Source organism: Passer domesticus, chromosome 11 (genome assembly GCF_036417665.1).
Source record: "Passer domesticus isolate bPasDom1 chromosome 11, bPasDom1.hap1, whole genome shotgun sequence".
NCBI classification, from domain to species: Eukaryota; Metazoa; Chordata; class Aves; order Passeriformes; family Passeridae; genus Passer; species Passer domesticus.
The window spans coordinates 11455530-11476893 of record NC_087484.1 but is presented as its reverse complement, the minus strand read 5'-3'; positions in this window follow the sequence as shown (position 1 = coordinate 11476893).

Below are 21364 nucleotides of genomic sequence, written 5' to 3'. Positions count from 1 at the left end.
CATTGCCTAAAGATGAGGAAGGTATTCAGTGATTGCAGCTGAAGGTGCTGCCAACTTCCACAAACTCCTCTTTGCCCTGGAGCCAAGCCAAACCAGAGAGCTGGAATGCACAGCAGAAAAAGCAGTTCCTTCCTAAAGAAAGCAATGCCAGATGAGGCAGGCAGGAATTGATTGTTATTGTGGGACAGAGAGCTGTAGCTCTGTTATGGTTGTATTTCCACTCTGACAGCAACATGTGTGGTGGGACAGCTCGTAGCCACCTGTCTCTTTGCTGTAAGGATTCCTTAGGGATTTCCTGTGTGGCAACTTCTGAAAGAATTCTGCTGTCTGTTCAGAAACAAAAAGCTTTGCCATATGGCTGCTTTACAAAAATCAAGACACATATCAATGTTATTTCTGTTGTCTGATGCTCACCACACCACAGTTCTTCCTTCATCCACAATGTAATGAAAATATCTAAAAGCCTTACATCCTTGGGCTTCATTAAGTTAAACTGTTGCCAGACTGTAGCAGGCCAGCACATTTTCCTGCAAGAATGCTTAGAGATGAGTTATGGGAGACCCTTCACCAGATAGACTGCTCACAGATTTCACAGTGAGGCTGTGGAGTCTCACTCTCTGGAGACAGTAAAAAACTGTCAAGACATAGCCCTGAGTAACATGTTCCATGAGACCCTACCTGAGCAGGGAGGTTGGACTAGATGACCTCCTGTGGTCCCTTCCAACCTCAACCATTCTGTGATTCTGATTGTGACAGATGTAATCATCATTTTCATTTATCTCAGGCTGCAACAAAGCATATTCATTATCCTAGAAAACCCGTTGACCTTTCTCCTTCTGATTTTAATTTTAGACAAATAAAAGACCTTTCCTTTTCACTGAAGGGCATTTAGCCAAGATGATTTTAATGTTCTGGTACGTACTTGTTTGCCTCCACTATCTCTGATTTTAATTTAAGATGGACTGTAGTCTTTCCCCCAGACACCCAAGAGCAATAAAATCATGGCCTCTGCTCATCTGCCCTGGGAGGTGACAGTGTGTAATCCCTGCTCACTGGGCTGGGACTGGCAACCAGGGACCATGGGGCTGCCATAAGAAATAGCAGCCCTGCAGTTCATATCCTCTGAAAGGCCACTCCCACAACAACAGACACACAAACAATCCTTTGTTATATGAACTTCCAAGCTTCACCGGCTTGTAAATCACAATGGCATTTATCTAGAAGATAACATTATTACTGAGCTACTATATAGCATCAACTTTGTACCTGCAATACTGCAGAGTGACATTTTCACTGGCTATAAATTGTCTATTCAGCCACAGCTAAATTTAATTTAAAAAATTTAAAAAAAAGGAAAAGGCTCAAAAAATTATGGACCTTTTTATAGAGCAAAACAGATTCTGAGCTCAGCCCAGTGAAAAAAAAAGAATTTTGCTGGCTTTTTTTGAAGTCACAGGCTCCAAGATACAGCTTCCAGTATACCACCCTGGGATGCACACTGACTACTCTGATGCATTCATAAGAAACAAACAGAGCAAAAAAAATCTGGATGCAAATCAGACATAGCAGAGCAGATTGAATGGTGTCTCAGTCAAGACTTGTGTTTCACACAAGATACAGTATTTCAGAATGTTGCCAAGAATGCAGGAGTAGGTTTTGGATACCCACTGCTACAATCATGAAAGTTTAGGTTGAGTTTTCCAAATCTCATTTTTTCTCAGCAACAGGAAAAGAAACACTGGCATGGAGGGAGCCTCAAAGTGACCAAACCCAGTTTCTCTGCAATCACAGCAACTAAGCAACCATTGAGATATCAGTGTCATCTATGCTAGGAAACAGAAAAGAAAAGGAATCACTTCTTCTTCAAAGAGGAATCTCACTCAACTAAGTCAGCCTCCTCTGACTTGGGCACCAGTCAGGCTGTTAAGAGAAGGCCATAGTATCTTGTTGTTAATTTTTATGGTTGGAACTAAATGAGACAAGGGAGGGAGAAGCAATAGGGGAGGGCTTTTTCCTTGGTCAGAGGAAGCTAAGACCTCCCACAGGAAGCTAAAACCTCCCACAAATATTTTTGTTGTAGGGAAGTGTTTATCTTCTCATGAAAAATAGTCCTTTTATTTTCATTGAAATCCACAAGTGAAGTCCATCATTTAGTACTTTGGCAATGGCCACCTTCCCTTTCTTAAGGGTAAGGAGAGAGCTGGTCCCAATTTGTCACAGGAAAATTATTAATGGGAAATTCTGAAGAGAATTTCTGTGTGAAAGTGTGTGAAGGGGAGTGTCTTATTCCTCAACTCCTACAAATGACAGTGAGGTGATTTCTTCCAGCATTTTAAAAGAAATAGAGTAGTTCATACTAGGCCTACAGTAGACTTGTGCCTATCTGTTCCAAACACTTTCTACATAAAATTTCCTGTCACAGGACGTAATACAGTGTACATTTATTTCTTCTCCAAAAATATCCTACCAGAATTTGGGGTACAAATGGCTAATTATTCTAGTCATTCTAGCATTCTAGTCCCATGCTCTGAGAAATAAGCTTGCTTATCCCAGAAGAGCTTAGGTTTATTTTTTTTCCTCATGCTGCTATTTTCTGGTGAAGTAATTGACTTTGCATATCTTACTCAGCATCTCCTTGGCAACCTGGAACAGATTCCTCTTGTCTTCCGATTACTAAGGCAGGCACTGTCGCACTCAGTAGCGGGAGCAGCGAGCAGAGGAGAGCAAGAGTGTGTCTGTAGGGGAGAGCGAGAGTGCCTCCCAAAGCCAGAGGTGCAAACAGCACCTGGAGAGGAGCCAGCACAAATCCGTCACAGCAGCCCCGGTGCTGCTCGTGACCACAGCAAACACTGCAGGAGACTGGATGCTGAGCTCCAAGGCTGGTGGTTTGGCTGCTTAATCAGAAGTCACCCTTCAGCTTTGAACACTGATGAGGTAGCCACAAAGAAGACAAAATGTAGGGCTTGAGCACGTCTCCTATGAAAACAAGCTAAGAGAGCTGGGGTAGTTACGCTTGGAGAAGAAAAGGCTCTAGGGAGACCTTACTGCAGCCTTCCAGTACCTAAAGAGGGCTTTTAAGAAGAGGAACAGTGTCTTTTTACCCAGGCAGATAGTGATAAGGAGGGGAAATGGTTTTAAAATAAAAAAGGAGAGATCTAGATTAGATGTTAGAGCCAGGTTCTTTAGTTCTTTACTCATAGGTGGTGAGGTGCTGGCACTGGCTGCCCAGAAAAGCTGTGGATTCCCCACTCCTGGCAATGCTCAAGGCCAGGTTTTATGGGGCCCTGAGCAGTTGAAGGGTTGACTTCCCCCTCCATAGCAGGGGGATTGGAACTAGGTGACCTTTAATGTTCCTTCTAACCCAAGTCTTCCTACTATTATGTTAAAATACATTTATAAGCATCAGTAGAACTAAATAATAGGGAAGAACACAGTTCTGTAGGACAGAACTGGTTTGGCACACTGCCTCTCTCCTTGCTCCAAACCCCTGGCAGCAGGCTGCCTGGGTTACTTGAAGTGGAATTTGATTATGGCCTGCCAGCCAGAGCCTCTGCTGCTTTGCTAGACTGAACAATGTGAGTGTGTCAGAACAAGTTCACTGCAAGGGAAACTCCACTGAAGTCAAGAGAGTTGTACTAAGAAAAAATCCAGCCCATCACAAGCCTTTTTTCTGAGTGAATCACATGCTGATGCAAGCAGACGCTGGTCCCACTGGACTTGGCAGCAGTGTTTTGAGAGACTCAGGCGTGTTTATTTAGTGCTGCCCTGCTCTAGAACCAGCAAAATCCTTCAGTGTTTCTGGCCACGTGACATTCCTCTGCAGGGAGACATGCAGTCAAGTATAGGTATCACAATTACTTATAGCTGTGGGGAAAACTTCAGAAATATGTCACAGATAAAATACAACTTTTTTTGATAAGACAAACAGTGTGGGAAACCAGTTTTAAGACATCCACATGCATTTATCACAACCAAGTTACTATGGTTATTACCACAGCAGTCCATTTTGCTGTTGATCACATTGCAGAACCATCCACCTTATTTACTTATGTCATCCCTAACTGCCAAATTCTGTGGCAGCCTGGCTAGCACCTGTTGTGTCTCCCTTCCCACTGTTCTCACTGCCTCCAACTGGAACAGCTTCTGCAGTCCCATGCTGAGCTACCAGCATGGAGTTTAGAGAAAACGGAGATGAATATATGGGGTAGTGTCCAGTGAAATTTGATTTAAAATAAATAAATATTCTTTGGTGAAGAAATTCTTCTGGATGTCAGCCTGAACCTGAACCTTTCCTGGTGGGTCATGAGTCCTCTTGGTCTTGTCCTGTCAAAGGACTTTTCCAAACATCCTTTGTGGTGATACATTATAGAGGAGAAACCTCCACTTTTCAAAGATATCTGCTACTAAGTTTTCAGGCTGGTACATTATAAGATGTAGAAATCAGAGGGATTGGGCAAAATAGATACTCAAAGTATGCTATGAGCTCCTTAGCAGCACCTCATGTTTTTGGAAATTGTCTTCCAAGATTATTTTCTAAAATTTTTCCCATTTTTCTTTTCTTTTGAAGAACACTGGCTGAGGCCGGTTCTGCAGAACCAGCCTTGGTGCAGGATCTCTGTTATCTGATGTACACCAGCACAACTGAACTGCCTCTCCTGGGGCAGTGAAAACCAGTGTCAGGCAAATGTCTGGACAGGCATGGTAGAGATGAGGATACCACCAGAATGGCATTTTTCCAGATTCCAGTGATAAATTTGGCTTTAGTATCTTCAGTGGTAATGGCCATGACATTTTCCTGAAGATTAGTAATGCAAGGAGAGATTTCTGTCCTTTGGCAAATATAAACCTGAAATATGGCTCACAAAGCATGGAAAAAAGCTCTTCCATTACCTGCTTTACAAAACCCGTGGGACTTCTAATGCAAATACAAGCTAGAAACTATACCCATAGGCTTCATGAGCTTCTTGTGTTCAGGCAAGCTCACCCCTTGGCAGCAGTATCTCTAGGACAGGACCTCTGCAGTTATGTAGGGCTGTCACTGCAGTCACACAACTACAGTTTTTTTAAGGGAAGAAATATATATGTAAGTATTTTCTTTGTAAACAGCATTGATATATCAGAGATGGAAAAAATCACGGATGTGTGCATATGAATGGCTGAGATTGTATAGGCTGATGTGCAGTCTTTGGCATTTGGGATTTCTGAGAGAATGTTGTTAAAAAGGGAACCTTTTACAACATCAAACTAACTGTTTCTTCAGAGAGCAGGACAGAGGGGGTGGGAGTGTTCTCTGAATGCAGGGAAATTCAGATGATGTGATGGAGAGACTGCAAGAGGAACCCAGCCAGGTTTTGATTATTCCAGTTCAGATCAAGACAAAAGAATCAGTGACCTGCTGGATTTAAATGGTCACTTTCAGTGGCCTGATTCTACCTTTTATGTTAAATCCCATCAATGCTTCTTTTACACCACTTTACAAGCCCTTTGCCTGATTGGGGCCACAGAGAGCGAGCTAAGCATGAACTGACTCAGGAGACACCACACTGATGACGTAAGGAAAACCCTGTCCACTCCCCCCAGGATTGGTTTTGGCCCCATATATCTAAATCAGTCCTGGGAAATGGCAGCTTTCAAATATGTGCTAATTCATTTGTAAGCATCTCTTACCTGTCTGCACCTCTGATCAGCAGCTATATTAAGGAGAAGGGAAGCAAAGCAGATAGCCAACAGAAAACACATTTTCTTATACATCTGAATATACAGTACTCAGCATAGGAGGAGTCCACACAGCTGTAGCTGCAGGGACTGATAGGACAGGCTTGTGGGACACTGAGACCTGCTCTGCATGGTCACAGACATGTTGCGGCCACAGACAGATTGCTTCACCCTGTTTTGCTTTTTCATATTTTTGCCCACCTGTAAAATGGGGTGTCTGTGCTCCAGCTGTGGGAAATTAGGGCTGAGAGCATGCCCTGAGTCACTGGGTACAGCTCCCCATAGTGCAGGCAGCATTTGCTTCACACCAGCTCGAGTAAGGACCTCAGCTTCCAGGAAGTGCCTTGGGCTCTGCATGGATAGGGGTTTGGAGTTCACATTATACCCTGGGCTCTCTTTTATTTTATTAACTTACATGAAACTCTATTCCATATTTGTACATGTGACAATGTAAGTAAAGAATAAGAAATCTAGTAGCATAGAATAGTAATTTCAAAGGACTAGTAATTTAAATAAAGACAAGGCAGCTGGTCTCAGAGACAGAAAAATAAGATTGCGACTCAAGAGGCTTAGGCTGAGTTCCTAATTCTGTGAGCTCTATGCAGAGGATATGGTTTTAACAATTTTTCTCTTACTCTTTGGCCTTGAACAAACCAACATTTCCAAGGCAGCTTTTATAAAATCTATTAATACATATATTAACTCGCCTACTTTCAAAGTCTAGGTGATTAATCTAGTCTAGCTTAATTCCCAATGGGATAGAAGAAACAACTTAGGTGTAAGTTGTTTTGCTGCTAAGAGGCTTAGAGAGGCATGAGTTTCCTTGTAGATTTCTACATATGCATAAATACACATATATACAACTTCTGCTTACAACACAGTAGGGAAACGTGTGGCATATGTTTATTTTCATGAAAGAGGATGAAGACTTTTGTTTAAGCTTTCCGTAAATAAACTACACCTGGAAGCAAATAAAAAAAAAATCAGAGTTTAGTTTTTAAAATGATTAATTTTCTAAATCTCTGAGAAAAAAGGGAATTGTTCTAGACCTGGAAATAATTTTCTTCACTACTATACTTGCTATATTACGTGTAATTGGATCAATATGATAGGCTGGCTTGTAAATATATACCATTCTTGACAGTGCTTTTTTTCATTTAGTTATTTTGTACTTTGTGGTGTTTTCAATGCAATTATATGGCCACATATGCAGCTAATTGTGTTTATTTGTTGGTTTCAAAAGTAAGAGAAAGTATCTCCCTTGTATTTTAGTTATGGCTGAATAGGTTAGAAGGATCCCCAGCTTATGAATGTCCCCTGTGTCTAGGGGATCTCCCGGAAGCCTTTCTGTTCATGAAATCCATCTTTGTCACAAACAGCAAATCTGGGGCTATGGAATACCACAATCTCATTATGGGATGTCATCCCACAGCACAAATACATTATTCTCAGTGGATTTACAAACAGCGTAGCCAATATTGCCACCTGGATGTGACAGATGTACTGGGTATATTTACACTGAGACATGATTTACACTTGTCAGGACGGTGGCAAGAATAGGCTGCAGAGAAGACTAGAAATACTGTTGAGAGAGTTTCTCCTTCATGGTTCCTTAGACACCATAATCCCTGTCCTGAAGCACGGGGTGGGGGAGGGAGCAACTCTCCCTTGCTTTTCAAGTTACAGCTGGTTGTGGGGAATATTCAGCTCAGTATTTCTGCCTGCAGGGCCTGAGCTGTTCCTTCCAGCTGTGGGAGCAGTGTTGCCCCTTTCCAGTAAAAAGAACTTGTAGCATCCTTGTCAGCCCAGCCCACGGATCCTCCAGATGTGTCTCAGGGGGTGAGGGATAATGTCTGTGTCTCACCAAGTTGCAGGAGAGCTCAAATTGTACAATGTGCCTCAGTACCACCCTTTGCTCCCAGAGAACAGCCCTCAGTGGCTCTCCGGGCACTCCTTCTACGCCAAGGCAAGCAGCCCTTGGCCACACTGTCTGCTCCCTACTTGAAGGCTGAACTGTTGGCTTTGGTGATGCTTGAAACCCATCCTCCAGCTTTAGCTTTGTAGGAGCCTACAATCCAGACCTGAGCTGCACAGGGGTGAGATGCTTACACATGTGTCCTCACAGCACAGGGGTCTGCATGGTTTGGGTACCTTTCCAGCCACTTGTGGGTTACTGATGGAGACAGGGTATCCAGCTTCCCAGGGAGTAAGGAGCAAAATGCTGATTACAAAAGTACTACCAGTAAGAGCATGTGGTTCAATACTGGCCTCTCTAAGAAAGAGAAATATAAATGTATGTGAATGAAGGTAAATCAAACTGAAACAGGCAAATCTGTTCCACCAGAGCCAAAAATAAATGTGAGCAAACCTCCAGGGCTCTATGAGATGAGACAAATGAGAGAGGAAATGACCCACTTAGAGCTGGAGAAGTCCAGATAACATATTAACATGGAGAAGACAGCCTGAGGGAATGTCTGCAGAGCTCTGTCACCCACAGAATCAGCAGGACTGATGGCACTCAGTATCCTGGCAGTCTGTAAGGCCAGCAGGGACTCACTGGTTCAGGGGCATAGAGAGGAGACTTTCACTCCTCCCTAATGAAGGAGGCAACCAGCACATCCTTGCACATGCATATGGGGCAGGAGTGTGAGGTGCTGCTGCAAAGAGGACATCCTCTGCTTTCTGGAGATAGGAGAAGCAGCAAGTGCTGCTCTGGGGGAATAGGGAACAAAACAGCTTGGCTGAGATATAAGCAGAATGTGGAGAGGAGTGTGAGTTGTGGATCTCCCCCTGCCATCTCAAATGAGATCTGGTCCCTAAAAAGTGGGTTGTTCTCAACCTTTGCAGGGGCTGTGGACTACTACACATCCCTAAAACATGGTGTCCTTTCACATGAACAGCAGGACACAGTGAAGTGCTGAAGAGAGCTCTCAATCCAAATTCAAGGCCACGCTGGGTCAATGATCCTCTAGCCGAGCAGAAGGGTAGCAAAGCAGAACAAAGCTGGCATATCTCCAACCAGCAACTTACAATCTAATTTCCATTTCTCAACTATGGGCATTTTAAGCCCAAAGCCTTTCTGAGTAAAGTGTCTGTGAAAATTAGGGCCTTTACAATCCAGAGGGCTTGTTTATGGCTCAGGTCTGCATGAGTCTAGTGCTTGAATTTCTCATCTGTGAAATTTTAATGGGGGAGCTGTAGAAAGAAGAGAGTTCTGCATGGTTTTACAGAAAAATAACAGACTTATGTTTTAAATATGAGATATCCACAGTGCAAAATTACAGTCAAGTACAAAGTGAGTAAATGAAGAAATGAAAATTAAATTTAAAAAGAGAAACCTGCACAAAAGTGAAAATCTGTTGACAGATTACAGTTGTGCTCCTGTGGTCAAGAGTGCAACTGGTCTGACTCTGAACAGAAGTTAGGAAGATAGATGGTCACCTATCTATTCATGTCTACTGGGGGTGCCTTTATTTTTTTTCAAAGTTTGTGCTAAGATTAATTCTGGACTTTATATATGAAAGTGACTCTTGACATGTTGAAATAAAAATTCACACAGAAGAGAAATTGATACTATTTCCTGTGCAATTGCAATGTGACATCCATTCAAAAATATGCATATCAGACCCTGCTTCTCTCTAAACCAGAGCAGATTTTAATTCAGAATATAATTATGTTATTTTCCTAACCCAAGGAAATGGGAAATCACATGCCCACCTAGGAAATGAGCACCTCTAATGACAAGGCAGCTGCAGAAGCCACACACAGACACTTCTTCATCTCTTTGGGTCAAATTTGTAGGGTAAATTCTCAAAATTAACCTTCTGCAGACAGTGATGCAGCATGATTGCTATAGATCTCAGTGCAGGGAAAAAAGTAGGGCTCCCATCCAGGCAGTCCCCAGTTCACAACTCCCCATTTGCCATCTGCTTATGTCAGCACAAGGCTGCTGTGCTGGGGCCTTGTTGCTGTGAGCTTCATGGCTGCGTCCTCCCACACAACTTGGACATTTATCTTGACCTGTTCCTCTTGACAGATGAATAAAATTGCTTCTGAATGCAAAGACACACAAGATATAGCTGTGAATAACAGCTACCCTTGATACCAGCATTTCACCTCATTGCCTAATCAGTCAGAAAGAGAAGCAGGGGCTGTCTTGATGGATAAGGGACTGAAATATCGATTGAGTGCTGAATTCACACTTCTCCATAGCCTGTGTCTGATTCTAGGCCATTCTGTTCACCCAAAATGTACTGACATTTACCTTCTCAAATCCATAAATCTTTGACTGTCTATGGGAAATCTACCTCTTGAAATTTCAGTGATTTAAGTAGATATCCAAGTATGAACATCTTTTGGTTAGGTTTCATAATAAGGTTCAGGGTTGCTCAGAAGGAAACATTCTGCTTTTGGGTTACTAGCACTTCATCCTTGAGTGAATCAAAAATGGCTTTTCCATTTTCACCCTGCAACTTACTGTGTTGCAGACTGCCTTTCAAAAGTTCACTGATCAGCAAGCCCTGAGGTTTCACACTACATCACTGGCATAATAAGGGCAAAGATCCAGAGCAGGGAAAGAGTCCTGTGAAACTGTTTGGCACAAAGCTGAAGGAAATGGCTGCTCCATTGCTCTAGGTTATCCTGCCTGCAGTGATTTCCAGGAGTCCTATGTATCCCCTTCTGTTAATCATAACACGCTGTTACTCCATTCTGGTGTCTTTATCGTGAGAATCCATCCATGGCAGAGTGCAGTCAATGAATGAATTTACCTTGAGGTCTTCAGTGCATATTGGATCAACTCCAAAATGTACGGGTGGCTCTTCCTAAATCACATGCGTCTTGAATTTGCCAAGCAACTTTTCCAAGTTACTCTGGTTAGTCTTCTAAACACCTCTTTTGGCATGTGGCTGAATCATCAGAGCTTTCTGAGAGCTTTAGCTGATTGACATCAGTGACACTGCAGCCATGATTCCAAGATGTCAAAATACACATTTTGTTTGGAGCAGGAAACTGTCCATCTAGATTTGTTTGCTGTAGGAACAGAAGTTTGGATATGAGGTTTGCTGTCTGTAATATAAGGAGATGTTGTATTTATTTATGGGTTATAGATCTGTGAATAAATACATCACTAACACCCATAATCTCAACAGTTATTTCTGCTCAACAATATAAGTGAAGCATCTAATGACCAAAGTATAGCAAAGTGAATATTAGTCTTTTGTGGCTCTGGAAAACTTCCTAGGGCTTTCACTCTGTGTGTATCTGTGTGTTTTCACTATCTGTGGACAAAGCCTGTCTCTGTTTCTGTACTTTTCAGTACTTGTCAGTGAGAAGAGATGAGAAAAATGTCTGCAAAATTACCCAGCTTGGTCAAGAGTAATCAGACTCGAATATGGTGAGGCTGCATGACAATTTCTAACGTGTCCCTGATGAACTGAGTTTCACAACAAAATATTGAGAAACATTGAAGGTCACTGAAACCATGCTAGTGAACTTCGATAGATGATACAAATGTCATATTTCTATAGACTTTCCACATGAAAGGAGAAAAATTAAATAAACCAGTGATTTTCACTTTTTTGAAAGTCTGCTTTCTTGCAACACCAGGAATGTGATGCTGGGTGAATGTGGTTGCAGAACTCTCCATCTGTCATGCTGGCCAGTACTTGTTTCTCTGTTTCTTCACAGACTCATGCCTGTGTGAGAGCTTTCTGAGGCAGAGACCCTGCTTTTTTGTTGTTGGGTTTTTTTGTTGTTGTTGTTTTGGTTTTTTTTTTTCCTTTTTTGTGGCACAGCATCTGACATGGTAAAGTTTGAATGTACAACCAGCTCTTGTGAAGTAGCACTAAACATTTCTGACATGAGCAATATTTAAGAACAAATCAGACTTTTAAAACTGGATGTTGCTCTTGTGCTAGGCTCCTGTGTACAGCTGAATTTTACCCTTTGAGATTCCATTATGGGACAGGGTTTTATGTTCCAAAGGTGTGGCAAAGACAGCAATCTTGAGAATACTCAAGGCCCACATCTCACTCCACCTACCCTCTTAATTATATGAGTGAAATTGTTTCTGAGGCTAAGAACAAGAATGCTAAGAACAAGAATAGGGAACTGATCTGGCTTTTAGAAGAAGAAAATGGCTAAAGAATGAAACTAGGTATTCACTACTGGCCCAGTAAGCAAAGTCTCAGACCCTCGTACAGCCAAGGGAGTTCATTGCAGCAAGTGAATGGGAATGAGCAGTAGGACTGGTGGAGTATGGGAACCAGTATGGCTGTTAAACACTTAATATACTGAAACACAGTCTGGAAGTGATGCTCTGGACTCTTACCTTCCTTCCAGTTTCTCTTTCACTTCACCAAAGTAATAAAATCTCCTGCCTGTTTATTTAGAGCAAGCTGTCTCTGCTGTTAGTGAAGATGTTGGTTAGGAGAGAGTAGAAGCTCTGAACTGATGCTCATTACCTGAATTAGCAGAGGGTGTTAATCTGGGTCAAGAAGGAGTAGTCAGGTCAGGCCAGGCCAGGCCAGGAGTGTTGCAAGGCTGTTTCAGTGCTCACTTAGCTGCTCTGCTTCACAAGCACTGATCTACTTGCTTTTTATTTCATCTCATGCAGAGCACAGAGTGCGAGGGGACAGGTGCTCTGATTCCTGTGATATGCTGAAGTTGATGACTCCTAGTTTGCTCATCAGTGCAGCAAAGAAAATCAGTCAGTTGAGGTAACATGCTAACATGCATTTTTGCCCAAAGCCTCTCCAGCTAGAACTGTGAGAATAGCTTTTGTTCTGCCACAATGGAGAGGAGAATTCTCATGTATATTTTAAACAGCATGCTGAAAGTAAGGCCTGATCTTCCTTGCTAATACCAGGGAAATTTTATTGAACTCAAGGAAAATTGCATCTGAATTCCCTCAGTGATAAAAGGGTCAGGTCTTGCAAGCTCTGTGTTATGTCTATAGAGTTAATTTCCATTAGCAAATTAATTTTGTTTTGCTTTTGTCTAAATCCAGCCACCATTACAAATAAGCATAATAACACATCGTCCTTTTCTGTCTACTGCTTCTCTCCTGTCCTGAGTTGATTTGGACACAAGTGACATCAGTCACAACTGGAGAGATTGCAGCCAGGGTAAGTGGATGTGGCAGAGGAAGGAAATTGCAGAGGTACAGACCTAGCAGTGAAGCAGGGAGATACTGCCATGAACAGTCCAGGAGAGAACTGTGCCTACCTGTAAATCTACTGGAAGAAGGAATGTGATTTTATGGGTTTTTTTGTAATGCAAGAGGCTGTAAATTCATCTCTAATCCAAAATGGACTAAAATTTCAGCAGACTGTTAATGGAGGGTATGTCCACTTATCCCATGCTCACACATCACATATAACTACAGAAAAAACTTCTGCATGGGCACTTCCACTCCTCCCCATCTGCAACATAAACAGCTACCTGGACTTCTCAGCTCTAGAGCTGAGCACAAAGGAGGAAAAGGGCACACAGAGGTATTTTTAGACACCTCATTTTCCCCCACACTCCTGCTTGAATACTGGCTAAAGCAACAGAGAACCAGGTTGTAAAAGCCACAAAATCATATTAGAAAGGGGTTGGGAACAACATATTGGCCTCTCTTGAATGGGATAGGAAATTTCCTTCTTAGCTTCCAGCTTCTCTCCTACCATTACTGGTAGTCTTGCCTGCTGCTTTACAGTGCTTCACCATCACTAAGGGACAGACACGAGCCAACCCACTGCAGACCCACATGGGGTTTGTGCCAGACACTGGAAGGCTTTCTGGTGCTAATATGCATGTCTTCAGCTCAGGACTTAATCCAAGAAGGAATTCTTAAGTTTTAACATCAGGAAACTGAATGTAAAACTACAAATATAATTAATACTTCTCTGAGATATGTTGTGCCAGCCAACCTGGAGAGGACAACACTGTAATCTTTTTGGTATTATTGTAACCTCGTGCCCATAAGGAAAAGCAAACATCAACTTCAAATTAACTGTGATACACACAGTGAAAGCTAAGTGGAGTGAATGAGGAGAGCCCAGAGATAAAACAGGCTGCTCTCCAGATATTATTCTGAAAATTAAAGTGAGTAGATGGAAGATATACACCACAAAAATATTCTATTATGCTCAGTGTACTAGAGCAGAACTTTCACCCCTTTAAACTCTCATTAAAATGCAGCCATTTTTGTTTCAAAGGATTAATATGTTGGCTCTAAAGAGAGAAGAAAAATGTGATTCATGGTGTGCTTGGAATTAGATATTGTTAATTGAAAATAACCCTAGGCACCTACACAGTGCTTTTCGGCTCAGCATCTCGAAACTATTTTGTTTGTATAAAATTCATTCATGTAAAGGGGCTGCTAAAAGACGTGTGCAGCAAAAATCTCATCAAAAAGTACTGAGGGAGCCCTTGTATGCTTCTACTCTACACTAAGGCAAACGTCACTTATGGGCAGAAGGCTTTTGAAAATGTGGGGATTCACTGTAACATAGGAACAAAACACCTGTCTGTAAAAATAGCAGGAAATTATTTATTATGGTTTGTCTACAGCTGAATGGGCATCTGTACAGCTAGATAAAACAAGTCCCCTGAAAACTCTGGAAAAAAAGACACTGGCACAGTTTGACTTCTGTCAGTCTGAATAGGGAAGAATATTCATTGTGAAATGAGGACTTTGTAGCCTTGGGCAAACTCCTAATCAAAATTAATGTAGAGAAGAAATTACTAGTGGTGGATTTGACCACATTGAATTTTCTGATGGTCTTAATCTTCCAGTTTATCAGAGAGGTTCAGAGCATTCTTAAGTCCACTGTGGTCAAAAGCCACAGCAAGTTCCCCCAGAGGACTTCCACAAGAGCTCAAAAGATAGGCAGACTGTGAAAGGACCTTATTAATGAAGGTAAGTGACTCTTAACTCAGCTCCATTGCAAATGCTCCTGCTTGGCAGTGGAGAATCAGGCCCTCACATTATAGGGGCTTGCTTAAGGACAGAGAACCACTTAGTCTGGAGGAAATGAAAACCCCTTCAGTCATGTCCTTTTCCCCACTCTCATGGTGTCAAATGAAGAAGAAGCACCATTCATGAATTACAGTAATTTTATAAAATATCAAGCAAAAACCATTAAATTTATCAAAAGCAGAATCAGCTAATTCAGAGTGGACTCTTTCCTTTGGTCTCTGGAGTAGTACAGTGACACTCTGTAGTGGTGCTTTGAAGATTTATGGTTTACTTTCTTGTGCAGTACTGGCACTGATCACAGAATCACTGGGTTGGAAGAGACCTTCAAGATCACGAAGTCCAACCTAACACCTCAACTAAACCATGGCACCAAGTGCCACATCCAGTCTTTTTTTAAACACATCCAGGGATGGTGATTCCACCACTTCCAGTACTTTATCACCCTTTCTGTAAAAAACTTTTTCCTAATATCCAACCTATATTTCCATTGGCACAGCCTAAGACTGTGTCCTTTTCTTCTGTCAGTTGCTGCCTGGAGAAAGAGACCAAGACCCACCTGACTGCAACCACCTTTCAGGAAGGTGTAGAGAGTGATAAGGTCGCCTCTGAGTCTCCTTTTCTCCAGGCTGAACACCCCCAGCTCCCTCAGTGGTTCCTCACAGGGTTTGTATTCCCAGCCCCTCTCCAGCCTCATTGCCTCCTCTGGTCATGCTCCCATATCTCAACGTCCTTCCCAAACTGAGGGGCCAGAACTGGACCCTGCACTCAAGGTGCTGCCTCACCAGTGCCAAGTACAGGGGAAGAATGATCTCCCTGCTCCTGCTGGCCACACCATTCCTGACACAGGCCAGGATGGCCTTCTTGGCCACCAGGGCACACTGCTGGCTCATGTCCAGCTGGCTGTCACCAGCACCCCCAGGTCCCTTTCTGCCTGAGCACTGTCCAGCCACACTGTCCCCAGCCTATAGCATTGCAGGGGGTTATTGTGGCCAAAATGCAGGACTTGGCACTTGGACTTATTAACTTCATCTGCCCATCCATCCACCCATTCCAGGTCTCCCTGCAGAGCTCTCCTACCTTCCAGCAGATGGACACACGCTCCCAGCTCAGTGTCATCTGCAAATTTACTAATGAAAGACTCAATCCCCTCATCCATGTCATCAGTAAAGATATTGAATAGAGCTGGCCCCAGCACAGAGCCCTGAGGGACTCCACTGGTGCCTGGCTGCCAGCTGGATGCAGCACTGTTCACCAGCACCCTCTGGGCTGGCCGTCCAGCCAGCTCTGAACCCAGCATCTGAGGGGCCCTCTGTCCCCTCAGAAGGGAGTCACCTACTACAACAGCCCTTCTTTTCTTTTTAAGAATCTGATCTGTCGGACAGTTGAAGATTTTTCTTTTAAGTCATCTGTTTCTGAACCTGTTGTGGCTTACTTTAAGTTTACTGATAAGTGGCTAGGATTTAGAGTGGTTGGGACAGTGACGTGATCGAAGTCACACTTTGGAACATGGAGGCAAAATAAGTATCAAGGTCAGGAAACTTTGCAAAGTGTCACAAGATGAAATAAATAACTCTGGAATAAGGATGAAGAGAACACCACATACTGAAAGGAAAGATCTGTTTGAAGTGGAGAGAGCAGGATGACAATTTTCACGTGGCTAATTGATGCAGCAATTCCAGCAGGAAGTCTTGTAACTGATGAGTGTATCCAACACCTCCAAATGCCCACTGGGAAGCAGAGGTGATGAACATCTTTGATAAGCCATTTTCTGCAGGCTTTCCCTCTTTGCTAAGGTAAGGGATGATTTCTCACAGACCTACTGGCCCCTAATGACCTTTTTGCATTATCAGCTGGGGCCTGCCATTGCTCCTGGAAACAGGAATAGCTTCCTTTCACACTGTGTCTGGGAGGCAGGTCCTGAGATAGGGAAAAATACAGGTACAAGACTTAATGAAGACAACCAAATCCAAAGTGCTATATTCTGTACCCAGCTTTGCCTCTGGCTTGTCCAAGGAAGAACAAGCTATAAGCTGCATGTAAAAGGCCAGTGATATTAAAGCACTTGGCTCTGAAATGATCTGGGAGTGAGAAATGCCACACAGTAGAAGCCATTACTGTTGTCATTTTACTGTTGGACAGTTCACTGTCAGCCTCAAAGAGTGGTGGAGGAGAAGGGTGGAGTGGAGGAGGCTGGAGAAAAAGACATTAGGATGGGTAGAGGGCACTTCCTGGACCACACTTACTATAGAGCTATGGACAAATCAGAAAACGAGAGAAGTCAGTGAAAAGGCTCTTATTGTTGTCATCAAGGTCAGGATTTCATAGAGGTCTGACCTCAGCTATATGTAGTCCAAAGTATAGGTCACAGCCTCACAAAGGGAGCTCCAACAAAGCATGGCAGTGGAGTGCTATTTGCCTTTAAGCTCTATGATATGTCACCATGGCTTTTATGTCTCATTCTTCCCTTCTGGGTGTGACCTCTTCCTAAGGCTCTGCATTGAGCTCCCTGCAGAGGTCATTAGTGCCTCTCCTGGGGCAGCAAACATGGAGACAAGGGCTGAAAACCCACATGGGTTTCACAGGAACTCAGTACTACAGTCTAGATACAGTGTCTCTGTCCTCAGATAGCTTTCCAAGCACACGAGGGGGAAAGCACCAGTGGTGTTTCAATTAGCACTCTGCAGCTCCCCAGATGTGCCAGGGCTCTCGGAGCCCGGAGCTCACTGCTACACTGAGCCTCCCTGTGCTACTGGAATGGCACCTGCTGCTGTGTGCAATGCCTCCACAGAGCACCCCTTCCCTGCCAGCCCGAATGGAAGATGGGGAAAAATCGCTGAAACTCTTTGACTCTAGCAGAAAGTGGAGTTGGATGTCCTGTTATAAAATCACATACAGTGAGCCTAATCCTTGGCCGTCACTGTCTCCTGAAATTAAGTGAATTTCCCACAGAAATGCAAGGAAATTTTATCTTAATAAACCTTCATTATTTACTGGTTTTACTTTGCTTAAGTAACCAGGGGGAATTTAAACTGATCATTTGTTTTCCTGTGGAAAAATCCCATGCACTGTAATAGAGGAGACCCTGAAAGGCTTTTATCTTAATTACTGCAGAAAATTACAGAGAATTAGATCCTTTGTAATGGTTTTCTGAATCATCCTTTGGGATTTGATAGCAAGAATATAATTCACTATTGAATTGTATAGACTAGTGGAATAACAATGCCTCTAGAAAAGTGTTCACTATCTATTAATGTCTATAGGGCTTCCTATAAAAGGTTTCTAAAAGCCTTTTATTTACAAATATTTCCAGGGTGTTCTATTATGCTGTTCACCTTTGTTTATAATGCATACTCATTAGAGTAAGAAGGGCAAAAATAGCAGAGACCAGTGATCTGGTTTCTGGGAAAAAGGACTGCATGAAATTACAGGACACCATTTTTGTAACCCTATGAAAATGCATCACATAGCCAAGGAAGGCAGAAAAAAGCTAAGGTTTTCATCCTGAATGGAGTTACTGTTGGCAGACCCTTGTTCCCACCTAAACTCTGCAGCTTTAGGGAGGTGCAAAAAGCTTTACTTTGGTTATATGTCCCTAAACTAACACAGTAAGTTGACAGTGGAATTTGATCGTATCCTGGAAGCTTGCATGTAAGAATCCATATTTGCATGTGTAATATAACAATAATTGATCAATTCCTTGTTTACTTCCTTCGGCTGAGCAGGAGCCAGGTCTTTCAGCTGCAATCCCAGCTCCCTCCTGAGCAGACTGTGCTGTACATAGCCTGTTTCTCCCTCCCCTAGTACTTGTTGCACTGACAGAAGAGGACTCCCTGAACCCTGCTCAGCACCCTCACTTCCACCTCACAGACATCAATACTGTAACCCAGGGAAAACTGGGGCTTAGTTGTGCAGTGGTTTGCTACACAGATCTGGTCTCAGTGTTAACGTGCTCAAGCATCCAAGGAATGATTGCAATGGCAGTGTGGTGGGGCACTGTCAGGTGCTTTGTGTACTTGGGAGTGATACCAAGCTCCCCTTCCATTCCCCTGGTCAGCAGTAAGAGCTACACAGTATCTGCTTTGAGAGTTTCCCATTTCCCATGGGCATTTCTGTTCCTTTTTTGGTTTAGGCTAACTGCTTTTGCTCTCTTTTTATAAGACCTTGAAGGAAAATACCTTGCTGAGTGTAGTTGTGTGCTTTTCAACAGATTTGTTATTCCACCACCTGATGGGGAGAATGCTGAACAGTGCCTGACTCCAGGATCTGCTGCCAGAGTTACTCTGGGTTTAAGCAGTGCAGCTAAGGCTGCCACATGCAAGGGTTTGCAGATCTGGGAACAAGAGAAGTCACAGAAAAAGTCTAGGCATCTATCCTCAACCACCCCTTAAAAGTGCCCAGCAGGGAAAATTGAAGAAGGATGTCAACAGCAACTTCAGAATTTCCTTGTTTCTGCAAAAGAGGTGAGGATAGAAGAGGAAACAGTGACTTTCCAGGTGACAACATGCCAAGCTTTCATACAGGACTCACAGAGGGATTCTAGCACTGAATGATACTGAGGGGTTTTTTGAGAGAAATTAAATTAGGAAAATGTTACAAAGCTGTCCCAATATAGCATACCTGTGCCAGGTATCTCAACACTGCAAACTTATGCATTTAAAGTCCACATGACAAAAGGCATTTGATTATCTCAGACTAAAAGGTGTTTTTTCATTTCCACGAATCCACTTATATTGCAGATATTCACATGCCAGCTGCTAACACAAAATACTTAAGAGTAAATACAGACCATTCCAGAAAGCAGAAAACAGCATGCTCAATACTGGAAGTGGAAAACAGATTATGTTAGATTTGTAAGTAAATTGAACTAAAGCTAGAAAAACCATTCATGTGTGTTGCGGTTCTGACCAAGTCCTGGCTCACTAACACCTTTCATGAAAAGCACAATTACTTTGATTTTCCTCATCTTTCCTTTCTTTCCCCCCCTCCCATTTTTTCATTGTTTTTCATTTGCAATTGTCTCTCTTGGCAGACAGACAAGTCCTGTGTTCAGGACACAAACTCCTACTCATTATTATAGATCTCTAAAATGTTTTATCTAACACATTTTCAGGCTGTCACAAGAATTGCAGGAGATTTTTTTTTTGTTATTATAGATTGTTCCTGGTTTTTGTTTATCCATCTCACATTTTCCCTTTCTCAGATATGAGCCTATGCATCAGCCAAAGCCGTGTTGAAAGCTGCTTCTCAACAGTACAAAAAACAATCTCTTAAAAATTTGTCAGCAGTGGCCAGATGCACAGAGATTTTTTTAGTGAAGCAGGCAGTTAAATACAGTACAGAGCTCAGGCCTCCTGAATTTCATTTTATATTAATGTATTTTTGTGGAAAGACATGAAGAAATCTATTTATTTTCATGCTAATGAAAAGGAAATTGATATATCAATCAGTGTGGTTTGACAATCATTTACAGATTGGGGTATTCTAACAGGAAGCATAATGTTGGGAAAGGCAGAAGAAAGGGACTTTTGGCTTTAAACATGTGACCAAGGGACAGTTTCCTCTTTGTGTAGATGCTGCCACAGGGAATTGTAGCATTTCCTGCAAACCTCTATATTCCCACACCCTTATGACAACTATTAAGAAGTGTGTTCTTCATAGGAAAGAGTCTGGGTGTTGGAGTGTTTCTTGATTTCAAACTTGGAGAAATATTGATCTTTTACAGCTACAGCCATTTTACAGCTGTGGCCACTCCACAATGGCCTGGAGAGCTGAGCCACCTGTGACCTCAGTGTGGGATTTGAAGTAAGAAATGATGCTGAGACTGATACATTACGAGGCTCCAAAGAGATAGCAGGTATGTCTACATCACAGTCGCTATTTTACTGAGTTTGCATATAAAGTGCTGTGTTGAAATCTGCTCAAGAGCTGCAGAATACGATGTGAAACTTAACCTGCTGCTGGTAGTCACCTTGTGAGCAGAGGGGTGGCTCGAGAAATGGTGTAATTGGGTCTTGTGGGTCTGTGCATCACTGCAGCACAGACCCACTGGGAACGTTTCTGAGCTCCTGGATGGGAAGAGAGTCACTGAGTGAGGTCTCTGAGCACACAAGGAAATGAGACACAAGTGCTAATGACCACTTCTTCATTGTATTTATATTTGGTTTCCAGTACAATAGAGCCCTGATTGTAATTTGTGGGTTTTGATATTATTGTAATACAAGCAATTAGCTACAAATGAACAACAGCAATGAGTAGACAAGCTATACATAATGCATATAGATGTGTAAGGGAGCATGTCATACTGTTTGTGTTCCCCAAACTGCCCCACCAAAATGTATTTATTACGTGGGGAACCAAACCCAAACACCAAATCTCTATCCTCTCCAGTAGGAGAAATTTGCACATGGATGAGGGATTTAATGTTCTGGTCCTATCCCTGTACCAAAGCATTAGCTCCAGTGCAGCACTGCAATGCTCAGCACTGCTCAGAATCCTAATTTTACTGCTTGAGAAATCCCAATTTCAAAATAAATCTAATGTCAGAAAATGAACATAAATCCAGGAAATGAGCAGCATCTATACAAACATTGTTTACAGAGGTCCTGAGCCAGCCCACTTAGAGACTATGAAGTTTTTCAGATCAACTTCAAAGGTGCCTGGCTATAATCTAATGACACTTTA